The following is an 11365-nucleotide window of genomic DNA, read 5'->3' on the forward strand; positions in this document are numbered from 1 at the left end:
GTAGAGCTCTTCGTCTTGGATACAGTAGGTCGTGGCCTACCGGGACAAACGTTCTGCGTCCTCCTCTTGCTCTGTTAGGGTCCCTTGCATAAGGTAGTCCTTGAATTCCGTAGTCCAGCATCCCTCCTGAGGCTCCAGCTCCAGGAGCAAGTGTGCTCCTGAGGTTGGGACACAGGCCGGGGCTCCTGTAGTTGGTGGTTGAGGGAGTTCTTCCTGAGGTTGCGTTGTGCTTGATAGTGATGGTGCTGCCGAGGGCTTGAAGAGCCGTTCCTCGAAAACGCCAGGCTCCTGAGGCAGCCGCCTGGATGCCCTCCTGGCGATGTCATCGGCCTCTTGGTTGGTGCCGCGGGGCACATGTTGCAACTCCAGCCCCCAAAATTGCTTTTCCATCCTGCGCACCTCCGCAAGATACGCCTCCATGTGCCCGTCCTTTGGCTCGTACACTTTGTTGGAGAAATTGACGAGGAGCTATGAGTCACCCTTGATGATGAGGCGCTTCACCCCCAGTGCTGCTGCAACTTTTAAGCCCGCTATAAGGCCCTCGTATTCTACTATGTTGTTGGAGACCTTCTTGCCATGCTGGAAACAGATCCGCATGATGTAATAGAGCTTGTCCTGAGTGGGGGATATAAGCACTGCACCAGCCCCTACGCCATGTCGCGAGAACGCCACATCGAAGTACATGACCTAGCCGTCTGGTGCCTCGCTCCCTGGGGAAAGTGACCAATCTTCGCGTGCTTCGAGCCCTAGCACCTCCGTCCATTCCACCACAAAATCTGCAAGTGCGGCTCCCTTGACAACCTTGGTTGTGCTGAATTCCAACTGAAATGCTTGCAGCTCTATGTTCCATTCGGCGACCCTTCCAGCAGAATTGGGGCTCCTGAGTACCCTTTTCAATGGGTAGGCCGAGACGATCCTGATGGGTGACCTTGAAAGTAATGCCACAACTTACGCGAGGCCACCAGCAGTGCAAGCAAGAGCTTATGAGGCATGGGGTATCATGCCCTAGCATCCCCGTAGCACCGTGCTAACGAAGTACATCGGATGCTCGAAGAGGGTGGGTGTGCTGACGAGACCTGTGCCCTCCGGAGGGTTAGGCGCCTCCTGAGACGTCGGAGCCCCCAGCACATGGCTGCCTGGCGAGGCCCCTTCAACCCTGGGGGCGTCTTCCTGTTGGGGCTGGTCTCCTTCTGCCGAGGCCATGGTCTTCGTGAGGCCTTCCTTGTCTTGTGCTGCCGCGGCCGGGGCCGTGGCCGGTCGTGATGCATCCTTGACCTGGCGCTCTTCCCGAACCGCCACCAGAGCTGCACTAGCGGAGTAGGGTGTGGCGGCGAGGTAGAGCACCAGGGGCTCAAGAGGGCGCAGTGCCACCATCACGGGAGGGCTGGTCAGGTACTTCTTGAGGTCTTGAAACGCTTTGTCGGCCTCCTGTGTCCATTTGAACGAGCCTTTCTTCTTCATCAGCTTGAAGAAAGACAAGGCGCACTCCCCCAGCTTGGAGATGAAGCGCCCTAATGCGGTTACGCGCCCAACGAGCTTCTACATTTCTCTGAGGGTTTGGGGCGGACTCATGTCTTCGATTCCCTTGACCTTCTCTGCGTTGGCCTCGATTCCTCTATGGGACACGAGGAAGCCTAGAAGCTTGCCAGAAGGAACGCCAAACATGCACTTCTCCGGTTTGAGCCGCATGTCCACTTCACGGAGGCTCACGAAGATTTCTTCCAGGTCCTAGATCAAGGTCTTCGCCTTCCTTGACTTTACCACAATGTTGTCGACGTAGGCCTCGGCGTTTCTCCCGAGCTACCGGCCCAAGGCGATGTGAATCAGTCGCTGGAAGGTTGCGCCCGCGTTGCGCAACCCGAACGGCATGCAGGTGTAGCAATACACCCCGCATGGGGTCAGGAAGGTCGTCTTCACCACGTCTTCTATCGCCATCTTGATTTGATGATAGCCCGAAAATGCATCCAGGAAGCACAGCAGGTCGCACTCAGTGGTGGAGTCGACAATTTGGTCGATGCGAGGGAGTGGGAACGGATCTTGAGGGCAGGCCTTGTTGATGTTGGTGAAGTCGACGCACATGCGCTCCTTTCCTCCCTTCTTCGGCACAACAATAAGGTTTGCCAGCCATTCAGGGTAGCGAACCTCGCGAATAACACCTGCCGCCTCCAGCTTGCGGGTTTCTTGAACGATGAAGGCCTGCTTCTCGGTGGACTGCCGCCTTGCTTTCTGCTTCACGGGGTGTACTTAGGGCACCCATTCAGGTGATGCTCAATCACCTGCCTTGGGACCCCGCTAGCTGTTTGGGTTCCCACGCGAACACCTCCTTGTTCGAGCACAGGAATTTCACCAGTGCCTCCTCCTGGTCGGGGTTGAGATCGGCACCTATGGTGAAGGTGGCGCTGGAGGGTCCATCCTCATCAACTGGTACCTGTTTGGTCTCTGCCTTGTCCTGGGTGAACAACTGCTTCTTCTTGGTCGGCGCAGCCCCCTTGGCCTTGGAGGTGTTGGTGCCAGCGGGCTGCGCTGCTGCAACTGTCTTGAGGGCGAGCTTGAGCGCTAGCAAAGCATTTTTGGTATCTCCAGCTATGGTGAGGATGCCGCCGCTCCCGGGCATCTTCATGAGGTTGTAGGCCGGATGGGTCGCTGCCATGAATCGTGCCAAGGTGTGGTAGCCGAGGATGGTGTTGTACGGGAGGTCGATGTGGGCGATGTCAAAGTTGACCAGCTTCGTGCGGAAGTTGTCGTGGGTGCCGAAGGTCACTAGGAGGCGGAGCTGCCCGAGGGAGCCGGAGGAACCACCTCCGATGCCCGAGAAGGGCTTGCTGGGTTGGAGTCATTCTAGCGGTACATGGAGGAGGCTGAAGGCCTCCACCGAGAGCACGTTGAGGCCGGCACCGCCGTCTATGAGGGTCCCGGTGACGGCCACCTAGTAGATGGTGGGCGTGGAAAGCATTGGGAGCGCACCCGAGTAGGCGGTGTTGACGGGGTGATCGTCCGAGATGAAGGTCAGTTCGGCCTTGGGTGCCGCCAAACCCGGAGGAGCTCCGTGCCACGTGAGGGCGGTGCCAATCTGGCGGACAAACGGCTTGAGGTGGTGGCCTGAGGGTAGCACCTACGAGCCGCCCAGGAGAGCTGCGACGACCGGGGGCGCCGGCGCAACGTAGTGGGTGAGGAAGAGGTTTCGCAGCTCCTCCCAGGAGGCCATAGAAGCCGTTGGTAGGTGGAGCAGCCACACGCGCGGGGCGCCTGTGAGGGCCATGGGGAACTAGTTGGCCATGACCCTGTCGTCGCCCCCGGCCTTGAGGACGGCCTCCTCGTACGCTAGCAGGAAAACCAGCGGATCTGTCACGCCGTTGTTGTCACATCCCTAGCTTCTGGCATTGCTCTAGGCTAGCTTCATGTGTGCATCATGTCTATATTTTTGAAACTTGAATTGAGGAATATTGGAAGCCTCAAAACCCTAAATAAAAGAGGGGCAAAAACCCTAGAAATCTCATTCATTGCTCTAAAAGGCTCTTCTTAAATGTTTGATAATTTTTGGTAAGGGTTCTGGTCCCAACCAAAATATTGAACATTTTTAAGGATTTATTTTTAGGACTTTGAATTTAAATCATTAGCTATTTGAATTTGAATTATATTCATATAATTAGAATATAATTTCAAATACCCCTGAAATATTTTATGAGCTTTTGGAAAAGTCCATCTAGCCAAATAAAATTATTCAGAGGAGTTTTTGGCATTGTTTGAATTTGTTTAAAATTCAAAACAGTGGCAAAACGAAATTAAATAAAACAAAACAGAAGAAAAAAATAAGAGAGAGAGAGAGAAGGACTTACCTGGCCTCACCCGTGCAGCCCACCAGAACCGGCCCAGCCGGCCCAGCCCGCCACCGCTACTCCCCCCCCCTGTCGTCTTCCTCTTGCCAGTGGGAGCAGCTGCGTGCTCGCACGCGCGCGGCCGAGGAGGCCACCTCCTCCCTGCCTGGCTGCCTCCTCCTTCCCTGGTCCCTCCCGCGACGCCACGCAGCCCCCGACCCCTCTCACTTCTCCCTCGCTCTCTGGACCTCCCTCCCCCTCGCTCCTCTGTTTCCCCTCCCGCGACTGAATGGAGGCCGTCGCCGCCGACCAGCGCTCGCGCGGCCACAGCCACCGTCTCGCCTCCCCGACGCCTCCCAAAGCTCCGCTGTTCCGCCCTCGTCCTCCTCACCGTCTCATGCGACCAGAAGGGCTCCGAGCAGCCGCCATCGTAATCATCTCCAAGCTTCGGCCCCGGCGCCCTTCTCCGTCGATTCGGCCACTCCGGCGCGCCCCCGAGCCCACTAACCCTCCCTACAGCTCCGCCGTGAGCCTCCGTGCAGAACCCCACTCTTTCCCCTCACGTTTGCGAGCTCTAGGCCATAGCTCCGCCGCGGCCGAACTCCGGCAGCCGCTGACCTTGTCGCCGCCGTCACTGCAGCCACTGGAGCTCCCACCCGAGTGCACCATCGTGCTCAGAACGTTTCCACGAGCCCGTTGCCTGCCGCAGCTCGCCCTCTCGCGCTCCCTAGTGGTCGCCCGTGTCTTACCCGAGCTCCGGCGGCCGCAACCGAGCTCGCCGTCGTCAGCTCCGGCCTCCCCACGACCTAGCAACCGCACCGCTCGACGCGCGGGAGCAAGGGCTCTCCAACGAGCCCAAGCACGGCCTCGTCCGTGCCCTGTAGCATGTTTCCGACGGTCGCCACCGTCCCGGACCTCGTCGGCGTCGAGACGCCGGTGGGGTTGACCCACTTGACCACGGCAGAACCCCCCTGGGTCGATGACAGGTGGGGCCAGCCCCTGTTAATTAGTTTAGGTGTTAGATTAGTTAACACTAATTAAGTTAGCTAATTAGATAGGCCACTGACATGCGGGCCCTGCCCGGCTAACTAAGTTAGTTAGGGCTAACTAACTTGGTTAGTTGACTGGGTCACTAACCAGTGGACCCCACTGGTCAGGTTTGACCTGGTCGACGCCTTTGACCTGCTGACGTCACCCCGGCGTCATGCTGACGCAATAATTCCTTTCTGGAATTTAAATAAATCTTAAATGATTTAATAATTCCAGAAAATAGCTAAAACTTCTAAAATTCATAGAAATTCAACCGTAACTCCAAATTAAATAATTTATATATGAAAAATTATCAGAAAAATTCAAGGAATCCATCTGTACCATTTTCATGCATGTTAGAACAACTTATAGCTGCTGTTTAGCACAAATCAATTAAATGGCATTTGAATAATCACATATGGAGTTTGAATTTGAATCTTGTATTCAAACCAACTTCATTTAATCTGTGGCTAGTTGCATTAGCCCAAAACACATTCATTTTGCCATGTCATGATCATGCATCATATTGTGCATTGCATTGATTGTGTTTCCTTCTGTGTTGCCGGTATTTGTCCCCTCTCGATAGACGTGATACCGATGATGTGATCGTTGACACTGATGAAGACTCAATGTTATCTTCAGAAGTGCCAGGCAAGCAAAACCCCCCTTGTTCATTCCGATACAATCCTACTCTCTCGCTCCTGCTCTCTTTTACTGCATTAGGACAACACCGATTCATCTGTTACCTGCTGCGGTAGCTGAACCCCTTTATCCTTTGCATGACCTGTCATTGCCACAGTAAATATATGAAACCCACTAGCATGAGTAGGAGTTGTTTGAGCCCTATTGTGCCTACTCATTCATGTTTGTTGTCATGCCTGCTACTGCTTAGAGTTGAGTCAGGTCTGATTCATCGGGGATGAATCAGAGGCGTGTGAACATGTCCTACTGTGTGTGAGCTAAGAGTGTGAACACGATTTGGTAAAGGTAGCGGTGAGAGGCCATGTAGGAGTACATGGTGGGTTGTCTCATTGCAGCCGTCCTCAGGAACTGAGTTCTGTGTTTGTGATCCATGATTCAGCTACTACCATACATTGGGCCCTGAAATATGACCCCGCTCGACTTCTTATTCACCCTCGTCCTCTGTCCAGGAGTTGCAAGTAGTTTCTGGTGTTTGTAGCTTACTGGAGGCCGTGGACAGCGCTGACCGTAGGGGTGGGCTGTGATGCGGTAGGTACGTGGCACGGTGTACCGGATGCCCGTTTGGTATCTCGGGAACCCTGTTCACATTGTTTGGGGCTGTGAGCGAAACTCCGGCCGGATCTCCTCATGGATGGAACCCGAATAGGCGATAAACCTGGACTAGAGACTTGAGTGTTTAGGTAGGTCGTGGTCTACACCCACGTCGGCTTTCGCTTGAAGTCTGCCGAGCACATGTCGTGTGCAGACGCTAAGTGGTGGAAACATGTATGAAGAAGTACACCCCTGCAGGGTTAATATAATCTATTCGAATAGCCGTGTCCGCGGAAAAGGACTTCTGGGTTGCTTATATCAGTTCATAGACAAGTGAAAGTGGATACTCTAAAATACGCAAGATAAGCGTGAGTGCTATGGATGGCGTTCTCGTAGGGAGACGGGAGCGGATCCATAGTGGTGTATTGATATGGTGAATATGTGGACTCGTGTGCGCCACCTCAAAAGAGTCGCTTGCAGTCGTAGTTTAGGATAGCCACCGAGTCAAGCTGGCTTGCTGCAGTTAAACCCCACCATCCCCTTTGTTGATAATGATGCATATGTAGTTAGTTCTGATGTAAGTCTTGCTGGGTACATTTGTACTCACGTTTTCCTATTTTATGTTTTGCAGAGAGACTTCGGTCTCACTAGTAGTTTCGCGTGGACTTCGACGTTTAGCTTGTTACCTCAGCTACGATCTTGTGCCCTCGGCAGGATCTGGTAGATAGTCAGGCTTCTCAGCCTTTTTCATTTATAGATGTCTGTACTCAGACATGATAGCTTCCGCTTGTGCTTGATTTGTATGCTCTGAATGTTGGGTCATGAGACCCATGTTTGTAATATCTCGCTCCTCGGAGCCTAATGAATAAATACTTGATTTGTAGAGTCATGTTGTGATGCCATGTTGTATTTGCACATATCGAGCATATTGTGTGTATGTTATTGAAATGCTTGGTATGTGTGGGATCTGACCATCTAGTTGTTTATCTTTAGTAGCCTCTCTTACCGGGAAATGTCTCCTAGTGTTTCCACTGAGCCATGGTAGCTTGCTACTGCTCCGGAACACTTAGGCTGGCCGGCATGTGTCCTTCTTCGTTCCTGTGTCTGTCCCTTCGGGGAAATGTCACGCGATGAATACCGGAGTCCTGTTAGCCCGCTACAGCCCGGTTCACCGGAGTCCTGCTAGCCCAGTGCTACAGCCTGGATTCACTCGCTGATGACCGACACGTTCGATGATGGGTCATGAATGCCTGTCCCTGTAAGTCTGTGCCACTTTGGGTTTACGACTAGTCATGTCAGCCCGGGCTCCTTATCATATGGATGCTAGCGACACTATCATATACGTGAGCCAAAAGGCACAAACGGTCCCGGGCAAAGGTAAGGCGACACCCATGGGGATACCGTGCGTGAGGCCGCAAAGTGATATGAGGTGCTACAGGCTAGATCGATGTGACATCGAGTCGGGGTCCTGACAGTTGTAGCGCGGCGACATCTCTCGCTTGAACTTGTGCGGCCACTGCACCTGTCGCAAGGAGGGGGCCAAGGCTCGGAGCCCCCTGGACCCAGCGCTGGCGTTGGCCATCGGAGCCGGCGGTGTGTTGTCCTCCATGAGGGCGAAGCACAGTGTTGATGGAGAGCGGGTTGATAGAGGGGAGAGCTCTAGTGCACCCCTACCTGGTGCGCCAAATGTCGGATATCGGGTTCCGGCAAAACCCTCAAGGTTTGAACTCTGGGGTGCGCATGGAGATCTTCTCCCTACCGATTCACGCCCCAAAACCTCGCCGCGATTCTAAGCTAGCACGATGAACAATACAAGGGACATGAGGTTTATACTGGTTCGGGCCACCGTTGTGGTGTAATACCCTAATTCAGTGTGTGGTGTGGTGGATTGCCTCTGGGGCTGATGATGAACAGTATAGAGGAAGAACAGCCTCGCGAGGGGTGTTCTTGAGCTGGTGCGGTGTTCTACTAGGGAAGGATTCCCTCCCCTCTACTGTGGTGGCTATCTCTATATATAGAGGACATGGTCCTCTTCCCAAATATTGAGCGGGAAGGGATCCAACAACGGCCATTTTGAAGGGGGACAACTAGTACAAGCTATCCTGACTAAAGTTGGTCTTCGACTGCCAAAGGCACTGGTGATGACGCCGTCTTGGGCTCCACGGTGATCTCCGTCCTGCCGCTCTGCTGGTCTTGGTCTCGTGGCACTGATATGGAAACCTTTGCTTGATGCCTTGGTACTCCGCGCCTGCGCTTGTCCCCTTTGCACCAAAGAGGAAACGAGGACACTGCGCTGGCTGGCGCCCACCTGGTCTTGATCATCATGGCTTGTGTCACGAGCACCTCGCGAGGTACTCCTTGCCTTGCTCTCTCCACCTCCTCGCGAGCCTGCCTGGTGAGGCCGCCCCTGAGGAAGCCTTGTGTCGTCCACCCCCCGAGGCTTGGCCCCTCGCGAGGGTCTTGAACTTGGGTTGATGAAGGCGGGCCATACTGGGCCACTGCCTGAGCCACACTGCAGGCCGCAGGCTGGCAAGTCTGGGGACCCCCATTCCCAGAATGCCGACATCATGAATATCCAAGTCTTCAAGGTCACACCAATTTCTTCACTTTCAAAATCTTCAGGAGAACCAAAGTCTTCAACTGAACACATACATTTTTAGGGGTCGACATTCAACGTAAATATCAAACTCCTCATCGACTTATAGAGCCTGTGTACACTCACAAACATATTAGTCCCTTAACCTATAAGTCTTCAATACACCAAAATCACTAAGGGGCACTAGATGCACTTACAAATAGGTTAAGTTTTCAACGGGGATAAACATATTAATTGAAAGTGCTCAATATTGAGGAATTTGATTGCAAGATACTATAGAAGAACTCCCCCTGAAGATGTGCATATTTGAGGAATTTGCTTTTGATAGCAGATGCACATTGTAGAGTAATATCATGGAGATCTCCCCCTATATCTTGTAATTCATACACGCATTTAACATATCAAATGAAGAATTTGAAATGCATGATGAAATATGGTGACTGATGTAATTCAGCATGCGTGCATAACATATATGAGGAAATAGCATGCAGAAAAATAGAGCAAAAGTATCAGGTCACCATCGGACTTAAGTTTACAACTCGATCCAACAAACACTTCAGAAGAGCGAGAGTTGCAACTTAACAAAAAAGGCCATATAAATAGACCCGCTTGAAGACTAACTCAAATTTCTCCCCCTTTGTCATCAAATGACCAAAAGGGATGATAAGTGAGGACTAACGCGCCTGAGAATATCATCATGAAGTTGATGGAGGAGCGCCAGCATTGTTGGGGTCGGTTGTTGGAGTAGGGCCTGCCACCGTGTCGTCCAAATCTTCAGTTTCATCAGTCTCGCGCGATGAAGAAAATGAGCTGGCCACCAAAGAAGGAACTTCGAACTTCTTGAATTTATTCGACGGTCTCTTAGACCAGTTGAAGTCCTGCTTGAAGCCCATCTGCTTAAGATCTTCTTCACTGAAGAGATGAGTCAGAACAGCCCAGGTGCAATCAAATACTTCATGGAGGTAGTAATGGTTCTTCTTCACTGAATTGTGTGTAGCAGTCATGTTATGAAGAATTGAACCAAACTAACGCTTGACCCATTTGTGGTTGCGATCGACCTTCTGATGAAGACTGAGGAGAAGCTCATGATCAGTCATCACCCTAGGAGCTGTGCCTTGAGGATTTTCCTTTGAAGTATTGGTGACAAAGTCATGAGTGGTAGTCATCATTGGTGGAGTAGGATGCAGCTTTGCGGAACTGTCCATCCAATGGACGAATACCTTCATCGATAATAGTGGACTTGCCCTTCTCATCAGCTGAGGAAATAGTCCTCTTGAGGACTTTAATGGGGGGGCAAGTAGCTACCATGATTAAGTGTATCAGCCTGGTAGTTGATTGAAGACCTTGATCTGATGAATTTCATGATCCAGGGAGCGTAAGGCTTCAATTCAAATGGAGAAAGATGTAGGATCGAAAGTATGTCTAGAGGGGGGGGGGGTGATTAGACTACTTGACCAAATAAAAATCTAGCCTTTTCACAATTTTAGTTCTTGGCAGATTTTAGCAACTTAGCACAAGTCAAGCAATCAACCTACACATGCAATTCTAAGAGTATAGCAGTGGAAAACAATTGCATATGAAGGTAAAGGGGAGGAGTTTGAGGGAGCAAACGCAATGTTGACACAGAGATTTTTTAGCCGTGGTTCCGATAGGTGGTGCTATCGTACATCCATGTTGATGGAGACTCCAACTCACGAAGGGTAACGGTTGCGCGAGTCCATGGAGGGATCCACCCACAAAGGGTCCACGAAGAAGCAACCTTGTCTATCCCACCATGGCCGTCGCCCATGAAGGACTTGCCTCACTAGGGTAGATCTTCATGAAGTAGGCGATCTCCTTGCCCTTACAAACTCCTTGGTTCAACTCCACAATCTTGTCGGAGGCTCCCAAGTGACACCTAGCCAATCTAGGAGATACCACTCTCCAAGAAGTAACAAATGGTGTGTTGATGATGAACTCCTTGCTCTTGTGCTCCAAATGATAGTGTCCCAAACACTCAACTCTCTCTCACAGGATTTGGATTTGGTGGAAAGAAGATTTGAGTGGAAAGCAACTTGGGGAAGTCTAGAGATCAAGATTTATGTGGTAGGAATGGAATATCTTGACCTCAACACAAGTGTAGGTGGTTCTCTCTCAGAAAATGTATGTTGGAAGTGTAGGCATGTTCTGATGGCTCTCTTTCCACGAATGAAGAGTGGGTGGAGGGGTATATATAGCCTCCACACAAAATCTAACCATTACACACAACTTACCAAACTCGGTGGGACCGAATCATGAAACTCGGTCGGATCGATTTAGTAAATAATGCGACCGTTAGAGTTTTCAGTGGGACCGGCATGTCATCTCGGTGGGACCGATATGGTTAGGGTTAGGGCATAACGTAATCTCGGTGAGACCGATTACACAAACTCGGTGAGACCAATTACACAAACTCGGTGAGACCGATTTTGGTAATAGATACACAGAGGGTTGGTCTGGCAAACTCGGTGGGACCGATTCGCTCATCTCAGTTGAACCGAAGCGTTACGAAAGGGAAACAGTGATTTTGCATTGCAATCTCGGTGGGACTGATCGCTCATCTCGGTTTGACCGAAACGTTACGAAGGGAAACAGAGAGATTGCAATCCCATCTCGGTGAGACCGAGATCCCTATCGGTGAGACCGAAAGGACTAAGGTTTATGGCAGTGGCTA

Source organism: Triticum dicoccoides, chromosome 3B (assembly GCF_002162155.2).
Source record: "Triticum dicoccoides isolate Atlit2015 ecotype Zavitan chromosome 3B, WEW_v2.0, whole genome shotgun sequence".
Taxonomy (NCBI): Eukaryota; Viridiplantae; Streptophyta; class Magnoliopsida; order Poales; family Poaceae; genus Triticum; species Triticum dicoccoides.